Below are 26,239 nucleotides of genomic sequence, written 5' to 3'. Positions count from 1 at the left end.
TGATTATTACAATGGTTTCTGGGAAGCTATAGCTCATAAAAAATGTATGGAAAAAACTTGGAACTCCATTAAAATTTTCATCATTTCAGACTCGACAGCCTTACTTCTAGGAACTCCAGGCACAAATTCAGGGAGTCCCCTCAGAAAAAATTAGATTTATTCTTTCTGAAATCACAGTCAGCTAGTTACTACAGAGTAGCCATCTTTACCCACATACTCCTCCTCCTCCTCTTTCTTCACTTTCCATGAGTTTGCCAGTCAACAATGCCTGTCTGATGAGTATCACTTAAATTTGTGTTACCAAACCCTCACAAATATGATTTCAACTAGTACAAAGCATAGTCTCAGTAAAGGTTGTTTCAGGGTGTTTTTGCAAATCATTGCAAAAGTCCTCAAGGTCGTCTTGTCCAGTAATGCTACAAAAAAGGAAACAGTAGGAACATGTTCTAAATTAAAAGCAGATCTAAGCCACAAAGGCAATGAATTCTTTGAAAACAATTTGCCAGTATGTCTTATTACGGAGTTTAAATGTGAGATTTATACTGAAAGGAAGAACATCCCAGAAAATAGGTATGGTCATAACTTTGTAAGGTTTCCTGAATGCTCCTGGAACAGCACAATGAAGGAAGATGTCCTGATAATCTGCAAAAAATTTAAATACTTGTGCTATTTGAAGAATGAGATGTAAAATTAGATTAACAAATACAGAAGTCTCAACCTTTTATCTTCTGCTCTTTGCAGATGCAAACTTAAAAGCCAGACTGAACCAGAAATGATAATTTATTGCTGGATAAGCTTATTTAATTTCTTCATAGTATTTCTGGGTGTCCATGAGTATACATCCCAACCTGAAGCACAAGGACTCAGAAGTTGAGACTGTGGTCCAAGTTGTGTGGCACTGAAAGTACATAGAGGTTTCTGGTTAGTTGGCTGATTGAAAAACAAACATTGAACCACATGACATTTCTCTGTCACTGGGGTTTCAAACACCAATTAAGCCAAATGTAAATCTATAAAGAATTTTAAAAAAAATTTAATATAGTTATATGGAAATTCAAAGCTATAATAAAGTGAACGGTTATCCTGATTCTGTCTGACCAGATATTCCACATCAGCCACATATAGTCGCTAAACTCCATTGCAGGACCAATTTAAACAATGGTTAAATATTAGGCAGCAAGATAGATAAATTCAATCTAAGATATATTATAACAGAAATTCTTTTTTTTTTGTTTTATGAAACGAAAAAATTTTGATAGTGTATAATCTTTATGGGCCTTTTATGTGTCCACTGCATGGGTTAGAATAAACGTGCTACCCGCTGTAGATGTAGGCAGTGAGGATGAGCTGTCCCAATATCCAGATAAAATTCTTATGGAGTCCTGTATACACACAATGACTTTAGTGATGTATTTTTCTCAGGAAGAAGCAATTCCTAATGGTTTGATTATATTACTCAAGCAAGCCTTTCAGAGTGACACTGAAGAAGAGTTTGCTGGTATCACTCTGAATCTGTTTTTTCAATAATATTTTTAATAACATACATGCACTAAACCTTAAGAGAGACATGTTTGCAGGACGCTATCAGCTTTCCCTTGTAGGAGTAAGACATTTCCAACATGTAAGAAGAATCATAGCAAGTAATGTTTGCAATGAGTTCAGGAGCATTTGGTGACTGGGCAGCTTTTGGTACATTCTTGGATTTTAGCCCATTATTTTGAAAACATTCCAGCTGACCCCAGGAGTACAGACTGCTGGGTAGATGGGTCAAAGTGAGAAGCAAGCTGCAATTCAGGAAGGAGGCTCAGGTGATGAAAGCAGTCCAATTACATTGAATGAACTCATTTCTCACTGAGAATGTCACAGTTTGAAAGTTTCCTTTGTGACTGGAACAAATAAAAGCTTTTAGGGCTTTCTGAGAACCCAGACACCACAATATGATCAACAGGGGTAAACCACATGTGATACATTTCTCTCCTCCACTTCTAGCTCTGAACAGGAAATGAAGGGAAAGAACCTCAAGAAATTTACTGGATGTTTTAGGACTTTTCTTTCCCTGTAATGATCAGTGCAGAATTTCACTCACTGCCTCTAGAAGTATGTTCACACAGGCTTTCCACCTTCACGCACATTGTGAACTTGAACAGTGCCTTGATTAAACATTTGATTTCTTTCTTCCTTTCCCCGAAACTTATTTAGATCTTGGTGCCTACACAAAGTGCAGTTTTAATATATGTCATGCAGCCTGTATAAACCCACAAGATTTTACCATATCAGCTTTTGTAAAAATCTGGTTTTAAACATCTTATAACCTTAAGTCTTATACCCTCAGCATCTGTTTGAAGCATTGCCTGTATACTGCCTGTTGCCTTCTGCTCTAAGCAGGGCTGAGAGTTTACATGTCCTGTTTTTGTGGCCAGTGCTTCTGCTGGCATAATCTAAACAGCTCCTGCTCAAATCCCAACTACAACATTTTGTTAAACCATGCAGTTATCACCATAATCCCATATTAGGGCCTGAGGAACCTAGCTCTGATAGTAGGGTATATGTTCAGTTCAAAGCCTGTAGCAGAAGATTACTAAATCGTCCAGCTGTGAGAAAATTTTCCCATCCCAGAGTGAAATCAGTGAGAAAACACACAGGTCCCTCAACCTCCTCTTTAGGATGGAGTCAAGTAATTTATTCCACATTTTCAGACTAGTAAAATCAATTTCCCTCAAACCTTTAAACCCGGCACTTTGAGGTTTTGTATATTCTTCAGGTAGTGGGTTAAAGATATATGACTTGGGCATTTTACACTCTGTAAGCACCCTTTAAGCATTACAGGAAAGAAAAAAACTTTTCACCCCATTTCAGAGTTTCCAAATTTCTTATACCTACCTCTCCATCTAGCTGGTAATGCTTTGGCTTTGCGTAAGGGTACACAGCACTTCTCACCAGAATTTATGACCTTCAATGAATCATTGAATTCATATACAACTTAGACACTCAAGAGAGTTAAAAGAGTAGTCCCACAGGCAAACAATGATGTGCTTGCACCAAAACAGCACAAGTACTGCAATAATATAATAGTAATAAACAAGGTTGCCATTCCACCCCACAAAAAAAAAAAAAAAATTGCATGTATCAACAGCCTTGTACAAAATGGGAACTAAACTCATGAGTGCATTTCCTAAAATACATGCTTGAAGAGATGCAATAAACAGAAGCATCACAAAAGAGAACTAGATACACTTCCAGAGGTATCTCTTATCACACATACCACTGTGCCAACTACTGAGTTAAGGTCTTGGAGAAAATGTCATTTCTCTTTGCAGGGGAATAAAGCCTGTCTATACAGCACATACAAAGTAAAATTCTGAGACTGTTGAGAACAGAAGGTAATAAAGCAATACCTGTTTTCTTTCCAATTCCACAACTTGTTAATATTAATGAGCCAAGAAAATTCTTGCCACTCATTTTCAAATGTTCATTTATGTTCTGCACTGTGCACCAGATCCTTCAGCTACTTGCAGATTCAAAGACTGCAAGGGAGACAGGGTTATTTGTGACTAAAAGCAAAGAAATAACATAGTGCTTTAATCACAGACCCTAACTGGAAGCCATAAATTAATGACCTATACCTCTACTACAGCCTTTCTTGAGAAATTTTATGTTTTTTTGCCAAATTATAATTTCAGTTCTGTGTTGACTATATGAGTATCTACAGGTGTTTTAATAATCTATTTGTATATACTTATTGGTAGTTTGATGGAGTATGTTCTACAGCATTAATAAAAAATATCCATCGATAGCTCTTAAGTACCTTACCACTGAGTCATAAGTACTATTTCAACTGGACTTATTAATGGGATTTTTTTTTTTTTTGTGCTTTAATGCACTCTGGCTATTCTACTCTATATTTATCTTTCCCATGTGAGGCTCATAAACCAGAGACAAGAATGGTGATAACCTATGCCACCAAATGTAAAAGAATATAAATTGGAAATACACATCAGTTAAATACTTAGATGCTTCTATTGAGTTTGTTTTGTGGCTGTGCTTCTAGAAATATTTGCTACAATTACATAGCTGGGGCAGCTGTATGCATCATATTTTGCTGGTTTGGGAATTGTGTTCTATTTTGGACAAGCCAGACAGGCCTTTTGAATAAGTGGCTTTAGTGTCTTTCATGGTAGACAGCAATAATGGTTAAATGATTAAATGCAGGAGATGGCAAAAATAACAAGTCAGTACTAATTATGAAATTTTTAGAGTATCATAGAATAATGATGGCACACAGCTTTTGCAAGAGGAAATTATCTGGTTTTGCTATTCAATTCAGATGCCAAGCTCCAAATTTGCTTGTTTGATTGGGCTGGCACTCTTTCCTCAGAGACTAGAAAAAGCTTCCATTAGCTTTCATTGGCCTAAATCAGAAACATCTGTTAAAAGCACAAAACACTCATTACCTGAGATCAACAGCCAGAAAGCTGCACAAGGGCAGAATCTTTCCCCTAAGGTAGGTGACAAGTCAGTCATATACCATCATTACTCTGCATGTTAATATTTCATTGAATTCCTAACTTGCCTCAAGCCTGTGTCTTTCTCTGAGCTCTCTTAATGATATTCTGAAATCAAAATTCAGCATCCTATGTGTTTCTGTCTGCCTTCAAACTGGTGCTTTGTTAGTCTTCACAACAAACACATTAGAAGTTTCAGAAAGCTAAGGAAAAAAAAGCCCAAACTCTTTCAATCATTCAGAATAGCTGAAATACAGTGCAAACAAACTTAAACATTAATTTTTTCCATCTCATGCTCTTCTTTTTTAGATATAGAGATTTGATTTGGAGCATTCTGTGAAATCACTTCTAGCTGCTACAGACTTACCAGGTCCACATTATTGCTGTTTTTGAGGAAAAAACAAGGTCCCATCTACAGGTTTTAGCTATACCCCACTGAAAATAAGCACAAAATAGAGGATTATTCAGCATGTAGCTGTGAAGTGTCCATGTTAGGGTATGTTTGTCTGGCTGTGCTAATTGCATCCAAACCCCCATGCCCACGCTCCTACTGGCACTGCTCCATCTCCACATTTACTATAGCTCTGCTTCCTTCCCTCTAATAGCTTCTGGCATGTTCTCCAATCCCCTTATTTTGAATCCTGACACCCCTTTGCCAAATTGTGGAAGCAGCTTGGGGAAAAGGAAAACCAAAACAAAGCAGCCATCATCTTCAGCTGAAGCTCACCCGTGTGCGTGGCTGCCTTCCAACATGTCTGCCAATGCCTGGCTGCTACAGGAGCTACTGCAGGAGTTGGAAAATTGAGGGGAAGGAGCAAAAATACACAACAGGCACAAAAATTAATGTTATTGGCTTTAAAGGCAACAGCCATCTGTTTTCCTTATTGCCTGGCAGCATCAGGAGCTCCCTGCGGTGAGGATGGAGATTTGGCAGGTTTCCGTAACCCTGTTGAGCTTTTACTGTCCCTACCAGCATCCCCTGCTGCTTCTCTCCACACCCTCAGACCAATTATACTTAGACTTTTTATTGCAGCAGCAGTGCCCACACAACCTTATACTTATGGGCACTTTAATCACCAACACCTATCCAAACCATCAAAGTTCAACTACTGCTTAAGCATTTAATTTCTAAATTTGGAATTAATGTGATTTTGCAGCCATGTTGCATCCAAATAATAGGAAAAACTGGTTTTAAAATGTAGCTGAGACAGAGTTTATACCTGAGAAAAAGAACTTGATTTAGTTTTGTGGTAGCATGACCTTACCTATACCACCAAGATGTCAAGAAAAATTGTGTTATATTTTCCTTCTGTGGCTGCCATTTGAGTTTTTATTTGCATAAGGCTGCTTTCCCAGGCAGAAGGTTGCCAGGAAAACAGAGCACGAAACCTGTCACAGAAACGCAACAAAGAGAATTTGGAGGCTTTGTTTTCAGTAGATCTAAACTGATTTCAGTGTATTTCATTGGCATAAAAATTAAGATAGACATTTTCTCAGTATATAAGGTTATTATTAATATTTTTCTTCATTGTGTGCCAACTTTAAGCAAAAACAACAAGTACTAGAAAAAATATAGCAGACAAAAGAATGTAAGAATGTACATTAGTAAAAAAAACTATCCATAACCACAATCTTCCCTTGAAGTAGCAGCTTTTTAGTGCAGTTCTTCAGGGCTGTTTCGGTTCTCAGTTATCACAGTTTTAATATAACTTACAATCACTTCCTAGAGACTTAGTTATCCGGATTTTACAAAGCGTTATCTGCTTTAGGAAAAACCAGAGTGCTGCATACAGTAATCTGTCATGCAAGAGCAGCTGGTGTAGCTTACATAAAGTGGCAAATAGCCCAATGCAATAAAATGCAAGCATGTTCATAGCAAGAGCAACTATTGGCATAGAACAGATGCCAAAATGTATTCCTATTTGGATCACAAATAAAATTATCTGTTTATTTTCTGTCATAATGAAGATAAAACAACAGGATACAATTTCCTTGAATTTGGGGGTGGCAGATTCTCTTCAAAATTTAGATTTTGGGTTTTTAAAAATTTTATTTCACATATATTTAGTGTTCCTAGTTACAAGATCTGAGTTATCACATAGATCTCAGCAAGTCAAAATCCAATTGGTTAGTTTATCTATCACCTTGTCACCTGAATTGTGGTTTTGAGTGAAGGGTTGTTTGTTTTTGAGGGGTGGGTTTTCTATTCTGCTCTGGGGGTTTTCTTACATAAAAATAGAACATGGAATCAGTGTGGTTTTTTTCCTGTTTTTTTTAGTTTCTTTTCGGTTTTTTAAAGGAAGGAGATTGTCCATTCAAGCATTTAGTACCTGTTTCAGACAATTTATTCTTTTTCTGCTAGTTGTATTGCAATGCCATTAACCACCAGGTGTACTTGGATCAAAGATTACTAAATGCTCTGCCCTTGTGTTACTAGGAGCACATTGGAGGAAGGCTGGAATTAGGCTGCATCCCAGCTGCAAACACACAGTAGTTGACAGTGCATCCCCTGTGAGACGGATGAGGGGCAAGACCTGCTTAAGACATCTGAAGCTATTGAAATACAGACTAAAAATAGTAGCAGTGATCTCTACCACATTGGGACCCACTCTGTTCATGGACTTAGCAGCAATTTAATCACTGAGTACAGCGGGTACAGTTTGATGTGCTGTTTTCCATACGCCTCCCTAAGAAAGGTGATCTTATGGTGGTATACTCCAGATGCCATTATAGAAGCTCAGTAGTGCCTCCTATTATGAAGGCATTTACAAATTCCCTTTAAGGCTGTATTTTTTCTCTTTTTTTGTCTTGTTAAAGGATAGTTTGCTCAGTTTGGTTCTGCAAGAGTATCAGGTTTCCACTTTGTACTCAAAGTGCCTTGTCAGAAATGCTTAGTGTTTTGAACAATTAGTCCCTTGTAAGCCTTTGTTTCCTTGTCATTGAAAGCAATGTGAACTGTGGGCCTAGAAATACAGTTTTACAGTCAGCTCTGTCTATAAGCCACTGATATTTGCTGAGGAGTGAAATCCCTCCATGGGTCAATATTAACAGGTATGAGATAAAAGGAGGAGTTAGGGAAAGCAAAGTGGTTGCTTTGGTTAAATTTTTGCATCTTTTTTGTGGACAAAATTGTAATGATAGTAAAACTTAACATCCTGCCTTTTGCATAGTGGTAACAGCAGCAGCATGGCCTAACTATATGTGACAGCCACAATGACTCGTCGTGCAGTATGTTTAATGATCCGTGTTTAATGAGAGTTGAGACACTTCCTGGACACTGTCCATAACAGTCCTTCTCTGAGGCTATATTCAAACATTTAATGTGAGAAGAAATCCTAATGGGAGAAGAAATTTCTTGCTCTTCCTGCTGTGACTAGGAGCTCACCCAATGTGAATGAATGTTGGAATGACCCTATGAAAAACAGAAAATAAAAACACAGCAAATTGAGCCACCTTTTTCTTTTGAGTAGGTTAACCCAGCTTCCTAGCTATGATAGTTTTAACATTGCTGTTAATAAGGCCTTTCTTATTTCTTTTAAGGTCATATACCTCCCATGAAGGTATACGTCCATGAAACGATAGTGTCCATGAAGAACACTAAATTCCCATTTTGGTGATACAAGTGAGTAGAATTTGGGATGTAATGCTTACCTCTTCCCATCTTCCTTCTCCTAAACTTTCTTGTACAAAATGTTCTAATCATGAGGAATCTACAAGAACCTATGAGTGGATTGAAACCCACCAAAAAAGGAGCACATCAGTCCTACTGTTAGTATCTCCAGAGTGCCACCAAGCCACTGGGAAATGAATAGTACTTAGAGAAAGAAACTCACTCTGCAGAGAACACAGTTGGGTTTTTTAAAATTATCCCACAAGTGTGAGTTCCAACACATTTGGGCCTCCTCCAGCTGTACATTGAACACGTGCAAAGCACATCAGAGTCCATCAGAGCCCATGGACAGAAAGTCAGACTTTGCAATATGTGAACAAAAAAAAGAGGGAATGATTTAGCATGAACACTGTGGTCTAGATCGTGCTTTAGAGGCTTAGCCCTTTCTGAGTTGACAGAAAGAATGAGTTGTTCCGCTGGTGTTTTGGCATTTAGCATAGATGCCTCCTGGGGCCTGAAAAGCATTTCCTGGAGCAGCTTCTACCTGGTGGGTTCAGTGGGTGCATCTTGAACGTGGCATTTGCTAGCAGAAGCAGCACGTCATGCTGCAAAGGAATGGGGCTTGGGACTTTTTACCTGTCACCTTCAACAAGCTCAGAGCTTTTCATGTTTCCCTTTTCATACCGCCTATGTCATGGATCTTGTGTAAATTTGACCTTGCTTAGTAAGATTATCACTCCCAGCAAAGACTCTGGGGAGGAAACATTCCTTGAGCTCTCTCTCTATTCTGAAACATTAGAATTACTAATAGAGCTCCCAGCTGCTATTATAATTTTCCTAATATAAACACCTGCCTGTAGCAATGACACAACCAAAGTAATGGACATTTGTCCACTATACAGCTAGAAATTACTTTTCAGCACTACAGAACCAGGCCAATTACAAACAGGTAAGCTATAGCTAAGAGAAAGGGTAATCTTATTCTGGTCTGGCAGCCATGCAGACCTCTGGATGCATATATGTTTTTAAATGGTCACCTTAGCTCTGCATTAAAGTTGGTTTGAAGCCAATAGTTCATTGCCCTAAGAAACTGCATTCCTTATGGGTTAATATTTCACTTGACAGGAATCCTTTCTGGCCAGAGATCAACTATGCAAACAGGTTTGTATCTCATTGTTTCCAGGAGCAAGAGTTTTTCAAACCTTTCTCAAGCATAGCTGAATCAAAATATATACTCCCCACTTCTCTTCCTTCTATTTAAATCTGTAACTCCAGGTCTTCTATTCCTGTCCTACAACAGGTTGGTCACTAACAAAGAGCTTGACCTTACTGTTAAAAGCTGGTACATCAGTCATTGCTCCTTATGTCTTACCTTACATATGGTGGTGTGCAATGGAACAGTTTGGATTTTATGCTCCTACTTTCTTGTGTTACTTTTGTCTCCCTGGAGTCTGCTACAAGGAAGTGCACCAAAAATTTGGGAATTGTGCTGGAAACAGCAAGACTGGGGGGAAAAAAACCACAATTAAGCCAGAAAGGCTAGTAGGTGATCTGAGTAAAGAAGATATATAAGAACAATTAATAACAGGGGAATTATAAATTGTATATTGACAATGGAGTTTTCTTTTAATAATGTCATAAAATGCTTGCTTCTTTTTGAGTGCTTTGAGTCTCCCAACATTAAATCTGTACTGGAAAATGTGTGTAGTAAAGATAGACAAGACTGCTTCTACATCTTTCTGGGCAAAATATACTTTACTTACAAAAATCTCAGTCCAATTCTTTATGCAGTATTGAGATGCTGTTGCTCTTCAAAAATGTGCATCAGCCATTACACAGCAGCAACTTCACTCAAAAGCTAGAACAGAACAGAATCACTTACTAACACATTGATCATAAATACTACTGATGCACAATAATAGATCAGAAAAATTTCCTGTATTAACTAGATATAGGACTAATCTTAGAAAGCCTCTTCAAAGCACATCTAATTACCCATCTGCTGCAATCAGTGATGGAATTAAGAAAGGAGTCCTGAATCCTTACTCTCATAACTACAGGCAGGAGTTCCCCATGCGCACTCTTTCAGTGAAATCAATGCAAGTTGCACTTTCTCCCCACCTCAAAGGCAAGCAGGTGACAACTCACAGCATATTGCTTATGCCCTCCTGTATCCCAGTTTCCTGAGGAAGCCACAACCTTCCATAGTATGATATGCATCAATCACATTATAAAAACAAGTCCCTCAGCCCTACAGCAAGGGCATGTCGGTTATGCTACAGGAATTTGAAAGTATTCTGGGTCACTCAACAAGTCTGTTAGCATGTCTTATCCTGTGCTTGGACCCACCACATGACAGAGAATGTCTGAAATTTCATCAAATTCCAGGTATATCTCATCTCATCTCATGATGAGAAGCTATGTCTCATGATCCTCGCATGCCCCTGTAGGAAGCTTGTTCTACCTGAAATGTTGAGCATCACTAAGGCTGTAGGGACAAATGTCCTCATCTAGTCTCAATGTCAGGAAACAGAAGACTGGAGTGGTTTAATTCCTGCTTCAGTTTCAACAGTTGTGCTTGCATCAGAGTGCACCTTTCCTGAAATGTCCATTCCTGATTTGATAATTTCTAATAGTAGGTAGGATCACTGGAAATACCGATAGCCACAGACTTTGGTTACCAGCTCATTAATCACTGTAGCCATTAAAAATTTACCTTTAATTTCCTCCCTAGCTACAATTTCCTATTGCAGCAGTTGACCGAATATGCATTTTCTAAAATTTCTATGTCTTCTGTAATTTTTCCAATAGATTGGGATCAAACTAGGCCTCATCTTTTAAGAGCTAAACAAAGTGAACTTCATTAAAGCTTTGCTATAGTTTTTCAGTCCTTAAATCACTTGTAATTTTTTACTTGAAAAGTACTCAAGTTCTTCTTATCTGTACAACCTCCAGTATAGCAAGTTCCTAGGACTTTTGATTGCAAAGTGAATGAAGGAAGAGTATTGGAGAAATCCTGAGCATCTGGAAAACTTGATAATGACCAACAGTAGGCGTATTGCTGCTGCTAGGGCTCAGAGCAGGATGGAGGAGAGGTAAGAGGGGAAAGCCATTCTATCCCTTCATCTTTTTTCCCTTTCTAGTGCCTTTATGCTCTCCTTACAATGACATGCTAAAATTATCATTGGAGCTGTTGTATTCCATATGATGTTTGTCCTTTTGTTATTCTACTTTGTTATTCAAGTTGCCTTAAACCAAAAACGCTAATGAAAATCTATGCTTGTTATATTGATATTATGACAGACATTTGTAACCTTATCTAAAAACATTATGTTAATTTGACAAAACCTGAAGAGGAAGGGTCGAAGGGAGGTTGTTTTTTTCAAATAGACAACTCTTTTCATTATGAAGCACACACTGATTAGTTTATTGCCTTTCTCTGCCCAGGTCTCTTCTGCTCTTCTACCAAATCTGTTCTACCTTTCCATCTGAACTCACTAATTTGAAGTGTATGCATGGATGTAAATAAGGTGTCATTGTTATCAATCGTCATTGCATACCTGCAATACTAGGTCTCCATGTATGAGCTTAAATTTTGGAAGCTGTAATTTCCCCCATCACAAGATTCTTGCAGACTAATCCTTCATATTATTACTTGCTTTTTCTGTCAATAAACATTGTCTCAACATAATGTTTTGCATCCTAGAACATCAGAAAAGAAAGGGGGGAGAAGAAATTTTCCAAACACTCAAACAATTCTGTAGTTGCCAACTTCCACATCATCACACAGGACTACAGCATAAGGAAGCTGAGATGAATCTCTAGATCAATGCCTGCACTGTTCCAGCCAAGTCCTCTAGGTTAAGGTCTTTTCAAACGAGGAATAGAGGAATCCTGAGTGTTTCTATGGATAGCAGATCTTCAGGGTGAAGGAAACATTCTGTATGTCTCACTTGCCAAACTGAAAGTGCTTTTGTAGTTGTGTGGCCTTCCTGTAGCATCAGGTATTAGCATTTGAGTTAGACATAAATATTATGATAATATTTATTTTTTCACTCTGAAGATATAGATTAGCTAGAACTGTTAATTTTGAGGAGGCCTACTTAAGGAACTCAGTTTAACCTAACATGTTCAAAATCAAGTTTTGAATTCTGTCAAAACTTAATTACCCTGACCTGTATAACACACGGAAGTAAGAAACAAAAACTGGTTAAAGATTTCAGGAGAAACAAACCAGCAAAGTCAGAATATATCAGCCATAAAAACAGATTTTCTGTATTTTTTTTAATATATATACAACACTGAAATTGAAAACTGCATTGACAGTGATTGCTATAATATGTAGCTTCCAGGACAATGGGCTGGACAATTTTCTCCCTTGTTTATTTAATAAGAATACTTATCTTCTTCTTTTTTTTTTTTTCCCTAGTGACTCAGGTATTGGGTTAATCTTTTAACTCCTGCAGAGGACAGGAGAGCAGTACAGTAATGGAATTGGTGGCTGGACATCATTCACCCATTACTATATGTAATGATAGAGCAATGCAATGATATAACATCCATTAAAGTTAGAGATATTATTGCAGACAAAGGCCAAAGGGAGATCGTTTACAATCCAGCAATCAATTTGTTCCTTCTGATGATGAGGGGGGAAAAAATCCTGACAATTATCCTACTTTCTTGAGTAACAAGAAAAAAGTGCCAACAGACCTCAGCCTATGTGGGGAACTCCTGCCTGTGTGTGTAAGTTAAAGCTTTATGACATGATCCAAAGCCAGATGAAACTACATACTTAAGTTCATTTCAATCAATTTGGAATCAAGAGTTAACTCAAAAAATTTCTAAATAATTAGGATAACATTAGCTGCTCTTCTTTTTCTGTCAATAAACATCATGACCAGTACTGTCTTCTGAAAAGTGTTCAGTCTCTTAAACGATGACATCACATTAATTCAAAACAAGGCTAAATGAGGGATAGGCCTTGTACTAGAGAGGAAAGCTTAGGCAAAGGTGCATTTTCTGTTCTGTATAAAATATATTCCCATGGCAATTAGTGCCCAAAGTGAATGTGGCTGTAATAATATTTAAGATAAAAGTCCCTCAAGACAGAAAATGTGAATGGACAATGACCAGACTGAATAAAGACTTTTAGTTATTTAAAGTGTGCTATACAAGTCCATAACCCAGAACACCTTCATTTTACAATCATCATCATAATCATGAAATATATGTAAACAAACCACCCTGGGTTATGGCTATGCTGGTGCACACTCAGGGGCTTCCAAGCAAGCCACAGTGGTCCTGTTGAGCTGGAGTGCACAAACAGGCCTGGCTCAGTGCAGAATTGGTTGAAGAGGTGCCCCTCCACTTCAGAACCATTTCTGAAATTCTTGCATTCTGTTTCACTCAGTGTGGAGCAAGCCCAAACCCTTTCACATGGTCTCATTATCAGCAATCTTTTCCACATTTGTTCAAACAAAAGACAGGAGTTTAAGATTCATAAAAGGGTGTCAGGAGAGGAGAAGTGGTTCCATAATTCTGTAATTATTTTAACATTTTACTAGTCTTTGAATATCTGCAAATAAATTGGGCCACAGGAATAATTGTAGGAAACAGCAATTCATTATATGCTAGATACCTTCTCGGGTGCTTGTATAGAGAGGGTATTTGGATAAAACTGTTTGGTTTTTATTACCTCTAGTGTTTTTAGCCACATCTGTACAGAGTGCCTCTAGCTGAAAACAAATGCAAATGAGCAGAGAGAAAATGTGTCTAATGTGAGCACAAGGGTGTTTATGCTGTACCTCACACATACCAAACAAGCAAGTCTACCCACTTTATGTTTGCTGTTTATCCTTATGCAGAATGTACTCTACAACTGTCCTAACATGTATTGGCATGTTTGAGAAAGAAAGAAGATTCTTTGCTTCAGTCCATGTATACCATACACTAGACTCTTCCAAACCAAAACAATAAATGAGACTTCTGATTTGGCTATACCCTCCTGACCTGATTGCGCTTCTGCTCTTTTTCTACTTGTTTTACAACAAAACCCACAAAACAAAAAAAAACCAAAACAACAAAAAAAAAAAAAATCACAAACAAACAAACAAACAAAAAAAGAAAAAAAAAAGAAACAAAAAACCCCCAAAATCCCCCCCAAAAACCAAAACAACAACAAACCAAAAAACAAGACACAAACAAAAACTCCCACCAAACAGAGACAGAGCTTCCCAGTTTTGTTTAGCTTGAAACAAAGGAGGGGGGTTTTTTTATCTTTACAAGTTAAGATACGAACAAGGACTACACAAATAAGACAGAAAGAACAGTACTCGGTTTTCCCCTGGCCTTACTTTCCAGAGCTGAAAGTACTTTTCTTTTTTAAATTCTTGGTCATGTGGAAAAGGAAATTTTAACTACAGTTGGTCAGTTTCATAGTGGCCAGTCTGAAACATCTGCCATACAGCTGATTGAAACATTCACACCTGGAATGAAATTCAATTCGTTCCAAAAAATGCTACAGGGTGCTTTATCATTTGAGGACCAGGAGTCAGATCACAAAACTCACTGTTCACACAGTAACTCAAAAGCAGCAATAATTCAGCTTTACAATCCTGATGTACTTCTATAACGGTCACTTCTAAAATATATTTTCCCTTTAGACTGATTCGTTTGACCATTGTACAGAGCTTTTTGATTTGGAGCAGTGCGTGACTCCACATGGATACACCTGCACAGCCAATTAACCACACATGTCTGAGCCAGGCTTGGCACATGGAGGTGCCCCTAGGATGGAAACACACAATTACAAGAACTCAGGCATTACTGAAAGGAGATGAAAACAGAGGTGGAGCTGAAACAAGTTTTTAAAAATTATTTAAGTGGATAAAGGGGCAAACATCAAAAAAGCAAGATTTTGTAGATTTTCAAGGTGGAGGAAAGCAAATTAAAGGGTTTAAAATGGAAAATAAAATTGTTAATTTTACAAATAAAAGTTTATTAACTTTATTAAGTTGCAAAGGAGATAGTTTTAAAGTTGTATATATGTAAAAAATTAGTGGAAAATGTTTACTCTTTGAGTTTGTCAAATTTTGCTCAGTGACAAAGAAACATATGAAGTCAGATTAACTTTGTAAAAGATGCCATTTATTTATGAATCAAATTTAATTTGTTGTTTGTTTACTAAAGATTTTATGCAAACAAATATAAATATACTGGTTTATTAACATAAATTGAAAAACTAAATAAAGCTGTTAATGAATATTTTAGAAGGTTGAAAAGCCAACCCAAAACTTTAAATATAAATTAACTCATATTCGAGGGAGATGTTGTTACAGTGCCAGGAATTCAGTGTGAGGAAGAAAAATAATTTTTGTACAGCAACGAAGAGGCTTTTAGCTGCATAAATGCTGTTGTTTCTTTCCTTCTTTGGAAAGGAGAGAGAAATCTCCTGAGGAGCAAAAAAAAAAAAAAAAAAAAAAAAAAAAAAAAACCAAGCATTGAAAGCATAGTTTGTATTGTATACAGTCAAAAAAGCCAGGACAGCTCACCACGGCTGGGGTCTGTGCAGAAGACTCTGTGCTGTCTGACCTGTTTTGTCAGCTTCTAGTCCAGACCAATGAAGTGCAAATTATCTGTTCTTCAGAAGTGGGCACCAGTGCTCTGCCTCAGCTGTTATGCATTGACTACAATATTTGGGGTGCAGGTGTTATTTTTTTCATGTTAATTGTGGGAGTGGTGCCAACTCACCAAACTATCATTTTAAAAGTTCCTATTTTTAGGGAAGGCATGGCAGGTTTCATCTTTGTCCAGGACCTCACTGCAGGAGCAATGCTGATGGGCTACAGTCTTCTTAATCTCCCATTTCTGGTCAATGTCATATCAGTAAGCAACAATACCTTTCTACCACCTATTTTGGTGGTAGAGAGAACAAAGAAACAGTGAACAAGTCAATCAGGCCTACATCAGGCAGGATTGTGTGGGCAAATGAGAAGGGGCAGGTGCGAATGCTGATCGCTTAGGAAACAGAACTGGGATAGGAGAGAACATTTCTGCTACAAAATTTCAATTGAACTAAGATCCCATCATCCTACTGGTATCTGGAAAGGAATACCTGCTACAGTATTTAAAAAGTATTAAACAAGGACTTTAAAAACAAGATCTTTCACATGAATAGGAGATGGTCTTCCAGCCCTAACAAATGTCCATGGGTGGCATAGCAAGTGTTTTGATTGGTAGTTCTTTATTTCAACGTAACTTGACATTGTAAGGAATTTTATATGTATCTAATATGAAATTCTGACCCTTAAGGAAAGTAGTACTGTCATACTAAACTAAACTCATAATCTTAGAAGATTGTATTATGTCTAATCTAGGCTCTTTATGGAGATGGTATCATTGCTTCTTTTTTTACCTTCCATCTAAACTCCTTTTCTGAAGTTCTTTCAGTAATGGACTGATTCACATATTTTTGTTTCTTTCTGAAGTATCTCAGATTTTGTTTCCAAAGTCAGGAGATATGTTTGAATTGCATTTTCTTCACCCTGTCCTTAGTGATTCTTTTGTTTCTTTCAGCTTGACATTGAAGTTCTTTTCCACCCTCCAGGAACCACATTAGTTCAGATCAACAGCTCACATTAGCCTATTATCCCATCACTAAGAGCAAAGGCCTGGGGAAGAATGAGGCAGGGCAAGACTTTGGCAATGCTTTCCAAGACTAACCTCTCATTAACCAAGTGTCTTTTGAACATTAAACAATTTTCAATTCACCTACAATTTACTTGGTTATTTTAATACTTGTGACTGGAAATATCTATTCTATCGAAATGATTTGCAGGAGCAAAATTTAATTTTGTTTTCTTTCTTCTATTTCAGATGTTCTGCTTGCATGAGGAAGGTGCCATTAAATTAAAACTAAGATACCCTAAGGTTAAGAGGTAAGGCTTTGAGAACTAATGGTTTTATCTTGTTAAACTGAGCTCTGAGATTAATGTTTAACATCTAATAGTTCTATGATGCATGTTTGATTATGACTCAATAATGACATTTGAACTACCCATACAGTGCACACTTGAAGCCCACTGTAAAAGAGAAGTAAAATACAATGAAATTAGAAATGAACAAACAAAAAGCAACTCAGAGTGTTTTAGAGGTTCCCTTTTCATACTGTAATGTGCAGAAATACAGAGAATGGCACAGCAAGAAGACCAGTGGGTATTTTGGTTAGTTCCTGGTACAACTAAGGAAACCACAAAACCACATCAATCTCTACCTTGCTCAACCAGTTACAACGTAAAACATTTCTGATTTTGTTTCTAGAACTGCAAACCACAAGAATAAAGAAAGTTTGTTTTATTTTCAGCAATCAACTTACATTGCTTTCAGAACCTCATTGACATTTAAAGTAAATGTCTCAGTGCAGCTCTAGGGTGTGACATGAAGCAAGCCACGCAAGCACTGGTACCATGTGTGCCTCAGGAACTGTGAAAATTTAATTCTGACTATTTTCTAAAATTACTTCTGATTCCTGCAAGAATCAACATTGCTCCTTGCCATATTTTATGTCATGCTACAAAGGAAAAAGATGGTTATCAGTGCATTTAAATAATCAAGTTTTATTTTCCTGTATCAGCTGCCTCACAAAATAGACAGTGAGTAATACAAATTGGGGGAAAAGATTGCTCTCTGTTCTTGGCAGTTCTTAAGTGACTATGTATATAGCAGTACTGATGACTACTGATCTGGAGATAATGTTGTTTTCTTTGCTTAAAAAGGTGTACTATTAGCTTATGCCTATGTTTCTTACCAGTGGCATGCAGCAGATTACAGCCAAGTATACATCAATCCCACGGGTTTGGCATGCTGCTGAGATAAGGAGCCAGTATCTCAGCCAATCACCTGAGAGGTCTCCAATTCAGTGGTTATGTCCAGCCAAGCCTCTGAATGACAGTGCTGACCCAGAAGGCATCCTGAGAGTTTTCTTAGCAGTGTCCACAAAGCCATCTCAAAGCAGCTATGCAAAATGTTACAGGATTCTTTAGGATCCCTAGAGCAGGACCAGTCATGTCCCAGTCATTGGGGGACTATGGTCTGACAGCAAGGCTGACCCATTTAGAAAGTTTGCCCCTCCCCAGTACTGATGATATAGATAATCCCTCCATGTTCAGCTATACTGGATATGCAAGCTGCCTAACAGCTGCAGCACTATCAGAAATCCTGGAACATAGGAAATGTTTTCTGCATCTAAAAAAGTCTGAACCTTGAAGCATAATTAAACCTTTCTGTAAATGGAAAGCCAAACAATGGCATTTTTCTTTGACACAGATCATAGTCAAATAGCTTTTAGTTGTAAGTATGGCAGTACTTTAAATCAGTCACTGCAGCCTTTAAACTGAAAATAACCTAGAAACACCTCTCTGTTTGACATCTGTAACAAAATGAATGCCTGGTTAGCATTCTTCCTGCCACAAATTCCAGGAGTTCTTCTTTTTCCATCTGGCTATAAAAGCTAAAGTTGTGTAGAAGTTAGCTCATTGCATAAAAACAGTAGCTGTTGACCCAATACATGTGAGGAACTGATTTCTTCTCCATTTATGAATCTTTTAGTGACATAATGAGCAGATCAAATGTATGTTCCAGACAACTATACTACTAAAAGTATTTTGTGTGGATTCATGATCTGGTAAAGAGGAATATGAGGAGAGTCACCATTATTTAGGATAGCCAAATCCAGGAAGACATCAAAGAATATCAGAAAGATTTAATAATGGAAGATGACTAATTCTGAAATATCTAGGGCCTTCATCTTCTCCTATGGATCCGTAGGTAGATGATGTAGCACAAAGAATCAGTTCTTAGGTTTGTGTGTTCACTTAGTAAGGGACTGTCTGAAATGGTGGCAATCTGAAGAATGTCTATGACCTGTTTAAAAATGTAGTCTGGACTAGTCCTCCATTTGGATGTGATTTCTAGGGAAACAGATAGACCTCATACAGCAGTCCTGCTACCCTATCATACCTCTGAAACTGTTTTGTAAACTGTTCCATCTTCATTACTCATCTATGAGAAATATTTTTGAAGTCTTCTATTAATCATCACTAGAGTAAATAAGAGCTTATTTTCTTCATTGTTCAAGAAAGAAAACATTTAAATCATTGTGTCATATAACAAATGATCAAAATGTGTTAAATCATCTTCTCATTCCTTATAGAAGCATTCAGATCATCTTCTGTTGGCAAAACAACATCTTTCAAAGGACAAAGATCATTTTGGAAGACTAAAGCTTTCTTAGTCTGTGTCTAACTATGAAATATAATTGAGTACTATGTAAGTCAAAAACTAAAAGAAAATCACTCTTCTATTTTCTGAGCAATTTCCTGGGAGCTCTCTTGATAATATGTCCTAATTGAGTATTAAAATCTACCACATCGATTGCAATCTGTGGAATTGTTTTGGCCCAGTACCATTTTACTTCTAACATTAATGTATAAGTCCTTAGCTATTAACTTTACTATCAGTATGCTATTTAAAATGAAATACAAAAAACATGAAGGAGAAAACTTAAATGTCTCAAATGTATTTAAAAATCTACTTTATAAAATATTTACCTTCACAAAACTGAAATTAGGTTTATTTCCAAGGACTTTATATTTTCATTTCTAAGAGCTTATGCAGTATTTTATGAACTAAAATAAACCCATTTGATGCCATGAATGTTGTTTTCTGATTAGTTTTTTGTTTGCTTTGTTTTTTATTTTTTTAATCAAGCAGAATTGATGATTTAATAAGCATATGAGTCTATTTCTGAGCTTCCTTGTTAGAAACAACTCTGGAACTCTGTGATGAGGAATGCTATTCAAGAAACACATGATAGGCATTTAGCTTTCTAAAATGCAGCATGGGAGATGAACCAAGGCACAGTAATTGCAATGCTTCCCAGGCCTTTTCATTTGAAGACTTCCAATGCCTGTTCTGGCAAATCTCAGCTTGGCAAGTTTCCATTTCTGGAATAACTGCCTCATCTTTCTTCACGGGGAAGCATGCTTCCTTCCCTTTATTTATACTGTAAGCCTAGCTCTGAAGCTCCTCAGATTTACTTTCTTTACCTTGTTGCTTATACTATTAATATTCACAGGTCCATGCCACTTATGTTCTTAGGTCTCTAATGCATATTCCTTAAAGGGGAAAAATATGCCATAGGAAATAAAGACTTTTATTTTAGCATGCCTTTGCTTTAATCTGTTTGATATTAGATCTCTAAATGGCTTTTCTATGATGGGAAAGTCCTCAGCTGCAAATTTACCAGTGCCATCGTCCCTCACCATGGTGAAGCACCTGCTGGCAGAGGCACCCTGGGCTGTCACACCTGGCTCTTGGCATGGCAGAATTCTGTGTGCTTCCATTGGTCTCAGAGGACTCTACTGCCCTGTCAAGCTTCCTGCGGCTCTATCTGCTACTCCTTTGTAGAAGGGGAACACTGAGGGTAACTGACCCATGGTTACAGGGTGTACATTCTCTCCTCTCCTCTCCTCAGGATAGCAGATGGGTTTTTTCAGATATCTCTCTCTTTACAAGCTCTTCTTTCCACTTCCTTCCTCAAGGACATGATAGCAGCAATATTTGTGCAGATGCCAGAAAATTTAGCTGGTGCAACCAGAGTGCAGACTTCCGTGATGAAATAACTGAAAACATATTCTAAATTTCCACATTTCCATTTTGTTGCCACTCTTGAGCACATTTTTAGTTTGAGCTCTTCCTGCTTGTGCCTTTCTTGCCTAACTAGAGCCTTTTTTGACATCTACAATTACTGCTGTTCTTCTCTCTTTGTAAATTACTGATGTCCCACCATTTACCTCCCATAACCTCTAATTGTCTTTGAAAGCTGACTCTCAGCATCTTCATCAGGTGATCCTTTGTCTTCTGAGTCCGTTTGTTACAATCAGTTTCTCTGACACAGCTGTTTATTTAGCGTATCCATTTTAGTGCTCAGGTAAATCTGGTTACATGTTAATAAGTCTCATTCCTTCTACTACCCAGCTCAGACAAGCACTGTATATTTTTCAGTGCCAATGTCTGTCTCAAAAGAATTAACCCATTGACTTAAGATAAATACAAAAGACTTAAGATAATATGAAATTAAAGTACTAACTTGGTTACTCTTCACGTTCTATAAAAAGAATACATAAATCTATCCTTCCAGCTCTGTTTCGTTGCACCCCATCAGCTTTATTCAGCATCTTTATTCAGAGCTGTTTGGAAAAGAGATTGTGCCTGTTCCCTTCTACCCAGGTATTTAATTGAATTCAATCTCTCTCATCAAATATCAGCTATACTAAAAATTTTTGTATGGCTGTGCATTGCCTAATGCTTAGCAAGCTTCTTGTGCAGCTCAACAGAGTCATCATATGACCATGGAATGAGTTGGAATTATATTTCTCATCTCCTGGGCCAATTTCTTGCACAGTCTGGGAGAGATTCTCATCTCAATTTATGCTAGAATCAATTATAACACTCTGGATATTTTCCAGGACAAGATCAGATTTTGACTCATTCTTTTATGTTTTGTGCTTTTTTTATTCCTCCTTTCCTTTTCATTACAAAACTTTGTGACATAGAAGTAAGTTATAAAACTCAATTTCCAGCTAATGTGTTTGGAAAATTCTATTCAAAGCAAAGTTAGTTCTTAAATAATTGGGCATGCATACTTTTATTCCATGTGCTTTGAATACCTGCATTGTTAACCACAAAAGCCTGACTAAATATATGTTAATTTGTAAACAACTTAAATTTTATTTTAGTTACTAACACAAATAAGTGATTTCCTCTATGCCTTAAGCAGCATGCTATAAAAATTGGGGTGTGTGGACTTTATACAGCCCCCCTCCTTTTCTGTAGGCTATGCATGACTTACCAGCGGAAAAAACCCACACAAATGGTTGCTTTTCCAACAACACTTAGAAAATATATATATATTATTATATTATAATTTTAAAAAAATATATATATATAAGCACATCTATTGTGCAACTTACTGCTTGATTAATAATATCAATTTTACTTTTTCCCAAGAAGTGGGATAACTTAAGTCCCTAAGGGTGTAAGTCTTTGTGAGAACCATTTTGAACGTTTTGGTCAACAAATCCAGCTTTCTGGATTCAGGAATTATTACTTCAGGCATCATGATGCTCTTGAAAACCCTTCCTTCCCAAGGTACTCACCAGGCCTTCCTATCAATAAGTCCATTCACCTTTTACTTTGAAAGCTTGTTTGTCATTTAATAAGGAAATAGACTTTTAAATAATATTTCTGAACAGGGTTCATTTTCCTTTGTCACTTAGGAACAAAAGTAGGAATTAGAATTAGCTTGCCTATGAGACTTCATGTTCTTTAACCAGCCTTTTCAAAGCAGAAACTACTACTGGCAATCTGATTAAAGGAATATATGGAATACCTCCCATTCACTCCCCGGTTTCCAAGAACTGTTTGGATTTTGTTTTCCAAAATAAAAAAGAACGGCAGCAATTCACACTCTTGTTCATTTCCACACACAGAGAAGCCAAAAAACAAGCGAAATAAAACCTTCCTAAATTGCACCAATATTATTCCCATTTACACCCTAAAAGTCAACATGAATGAAGCAGGAAGCAGAAAATAAGCCACCAACAGTAATAATTCTAAGTGAGTAATGTGTTTGTTTTAGTTTTCTATATCCACCCATTTTCCTTGGTTTTCATTTGCTTCCACTTTGTATCCAATTTATGGCACGAACACATACAATTCTGTCTACTACCTCCAGGCTTCACAGCATTGGCTGATCTTCCCAGCATTTGTCATGCAAAACAGCACAAAACATCTAGAACAGACCATTAGTTGCACCTGCAATTCCCTCTTAACCCACAGTATGTCTTGCTAAGTCAGTGAGCACAAGGAAAATGGCATTTTTCCTTGGAAGGGGGTACTTTGCAAAAACAGCAGGGAAGAAAGATGAGTGATATTTTTCAAGAGATAAACATAGGTCTCCCAAACAATAAAAGAATTATGTTATTCTAGATTAAATAATCTTACAGTGCTCTGTTTAGTGATCTAGCTTTTTCTGGAGTATTTTGTGGAATGTATTATTTTACTGCTACAATACTTAGGTTAGGGGGCAAAATCACAATTCTTTCCTGGAAATGAAAAACCTAATAGCAACCATTTCAATGAAATTATTCAATGTTCAAAATGTTCAATCTAGCTACTCAAAGAGCCTCAGAGTCTCTGCACCTTGGGGAGAGGTACAGCCAGGCTCCCAGAATTGAGTGGGAATTTGTGATTCTTGTCCACCACTGGGCAAAGTAGAAGGGAGTAGCAATATATTTTGAAAATTGAAATAGTTTCCCTAGAAAATCAGGTTCCTTGTTCAGCTGGTCAAATATTTGCTATCAAAGCTGTTCTTCAATGACAGATTACTCTCATAAACTGGTTGGTTATTTTGGGGTTTTGCGTTTTTTTTCTTAAATTTCTGTCTTACCTTTGGAAAACTGAGTTTTCATTATTTACAAAAGAAAAGCCCAAACAAACTTACGAACATAGGAGGTTTGAAGTAAAAACTGAAAACTGTCCAAAATTTTTGCTGTGAAAATAAAGGCCTTTTTTGTTCATGTTCATTCCTGGCTTCTTTTACCACTCCATGCCCAGTTTTAGAGTTAATAACAAATAAAAATCTTTGTTTAAAAATCAGTTCTTGTTGAAAATTTGTCTGTCTACAGGCAGAGACGATCTAATAAATATTTCCTTCTACTTTTTTATTATTTTAACAATTTGCAGTGAAATTCTCATTTATTGAGCAAACAGTGCAAATATTGTGTAAATATTGAACAAATGTATTTTATTCATTGAAAACAGATAATAAGCTTTATCATGAGAGTGTATAAATGTGCTTCCTTGAAAATTAATCAATTATATTATGGAGACCAGAATCCAGCCAATCACAGTCTTCAGTGAAAGGTTCATTGTAGGGGGGTCTAGGACCCTAGGCATGAGAATAGATTACAAATATCTGAAAGCCACAGGCTGGGAGACTGACCATTGCTGCAGCTTTCTGAACATACAGAATGGGGAAAACTCTATTTGTTGAAGCTGTGGACGAGGATTTGGCAGTGCTTGGAAAGTGAGATGATCAGACATGATCAGTGAGTTTTAGCAATAGTTTAGAGTATCTTAGACTAGTTTGTAAGAAGAGTGTACTGCAGCAGCACCAGCTTTGCTTCGTGGCCTAAGTAAATCACACACATGAATGTCTTGCACGACAGGAATGCAACAAAACAGCCAAAGCAGACCTTCTGTTCTTCAGCCTGGGTATATATTTTACAGAATGCAATATTTATTCAACATTTGAGAACAGAGCAAAACCTTAAAGATAGATTAAGTACACAGTTGTGGAAGGAGATTGAGTATTTGGGTTATTCCAGAGAAGTAAAAAATCTAGCGTGGGTTTTGGAGTTTTGTTGGTAAATGTCCTGTGTATGTCAGTGAGACTTTTAGTGTAAAAATATTTCAAGATTTAGCCCATGTTACATTGTAAAACTGTAATTTTCTGTCATAGCAATGAAGTGTGTTTAATATAGTGTAATTTGGGAAGCAAGAACTTCCCAAAGGAAAGGAAGGAGTTGTCTCTACATATTTGTAAACATGAAGCAAATTAAATTTGTATAGAAATATTTATTTATTTATTTATTTGATTGATAGAAAGTGGGGGTATTTCTACATACTGCATCTATGTGAATGTTTTCAACATCTGACTGAAGAGAAAATGTTGTAATAGCTACTGCTCTTAGTAAACCCACATTTAATGCTTTTAAATATTGCCAGTCATACAATTAACTTAAAATGAAAGATATGTTTGTGTACAGGTATGCAAATATGTAGTATATAAATTAGTTTTGAAACATTTATTTCAAGACTTACAGTAAAGTATTTTAAGATACCACTGTATGAATTAAAACTTATTTTAAATGCAGATATTTCAATGTGATGTAACTAATCCAGCCCCTGCTTTTTTAACTCGCATTCTGAGTTTAAAAATAAAGGTTTTTCTCTTCCTGGAAATCATTATACACTTTTGTTGTGAGGCATCAAAGTGTATTCTATCTTGAAAAACATTTATAAACAGGAAGAAATATGATCAGCAAAAAATAAAGCATCAGACTAAAATATAATAGTGAAAATATTCTGTATTATGTGTGAAATAAGGAGCTATGCTAATGCATACTAACATAATGTGAGTTTAGTCAGGCCTTCCTTTAACCAGTTTGAAAATATTATCACTATATGTAAGTACACGTAATGTCCATATGCAAATTCTTGTGTTATAAAGGTTCAATTCTCCATTCTGTAATTGGCTCTGGCTGCCAGGCAGTATGCTAACAATGAATTTCATCTGCTTTTATAGCACATCTGTTAGTAGTGGATCACAGTCAATTGGCAGAAGCGATATTCCAAGCACTGGCACAAAATCAGCTTCTTTTCCCCCTTGATTTCATTAATTTCCTGCTGGTTGAATATCCCAGCCTCCCAAAAACGGTATCAGTTCATACTGGCCTTCACAACAGAGTGACATTACTGTAGTTTAAGAAGATGAATATATTTTGAGGTGAACTAATAGGATTTGTTTGAAAAGGAATGAACAAATTACTTACTACAGTCTGGAAATTTTCAGTTCTTTAAATGAGGCTATATCTGCTATAAGCAGCACTACTCAATTCAAATGCAATACCTGCTTAAAGGAAAAAAAATTCAGGGACAGGAGGGAGAGGTCAATGTATATTTCCACCCCTGAGAAAATACATGAAAAGCACATGGTAAATAAGGAAGCTTCACTAAAGGCAAGTCATGGCTGACTAATTTGGTGACCCTGTATGATGGATTTACAGCAATGGTAGATGAGGAAAGAAAGACTTTTGTCTACCTATCAAAAAGCACTTGACACTGTCCTGCACAACATCCTTGTCTCTAAACTGCAGAGGTGTGGGTTTGATGGATGGAGTACTCAGTGGATAAGGATTTGGGTGGATGGTCACACTCAAAGGGTTCTAGTCAGTGGCTACATGGTGATGTCCAAGTGGAGTCAGTGAGTATTGGCATTCTTTAG

The sequence above is a fragment of the Onychostruthus taczanowskii genome, unplaced genomic scaffold (genome assembly GCF_017590055.1).
Source record: "Onychostruthus taczanowskii isolate IOZ18803 unplaced genomic scaffold, ASM1759005v1 scaffold20, whole genome shotgun sequence".
Lineage (NCBI taxonomy): Eukaryota > Metazoa > Chordata > Aves > Passeriformes > Passeridae > Onychostruthus > Onychostruthus taczanowskii.
The sequence above is the reverse complement of the archived record's forward strand: the minus strand, read 5'-3'. Positions refer to the sequence as shown.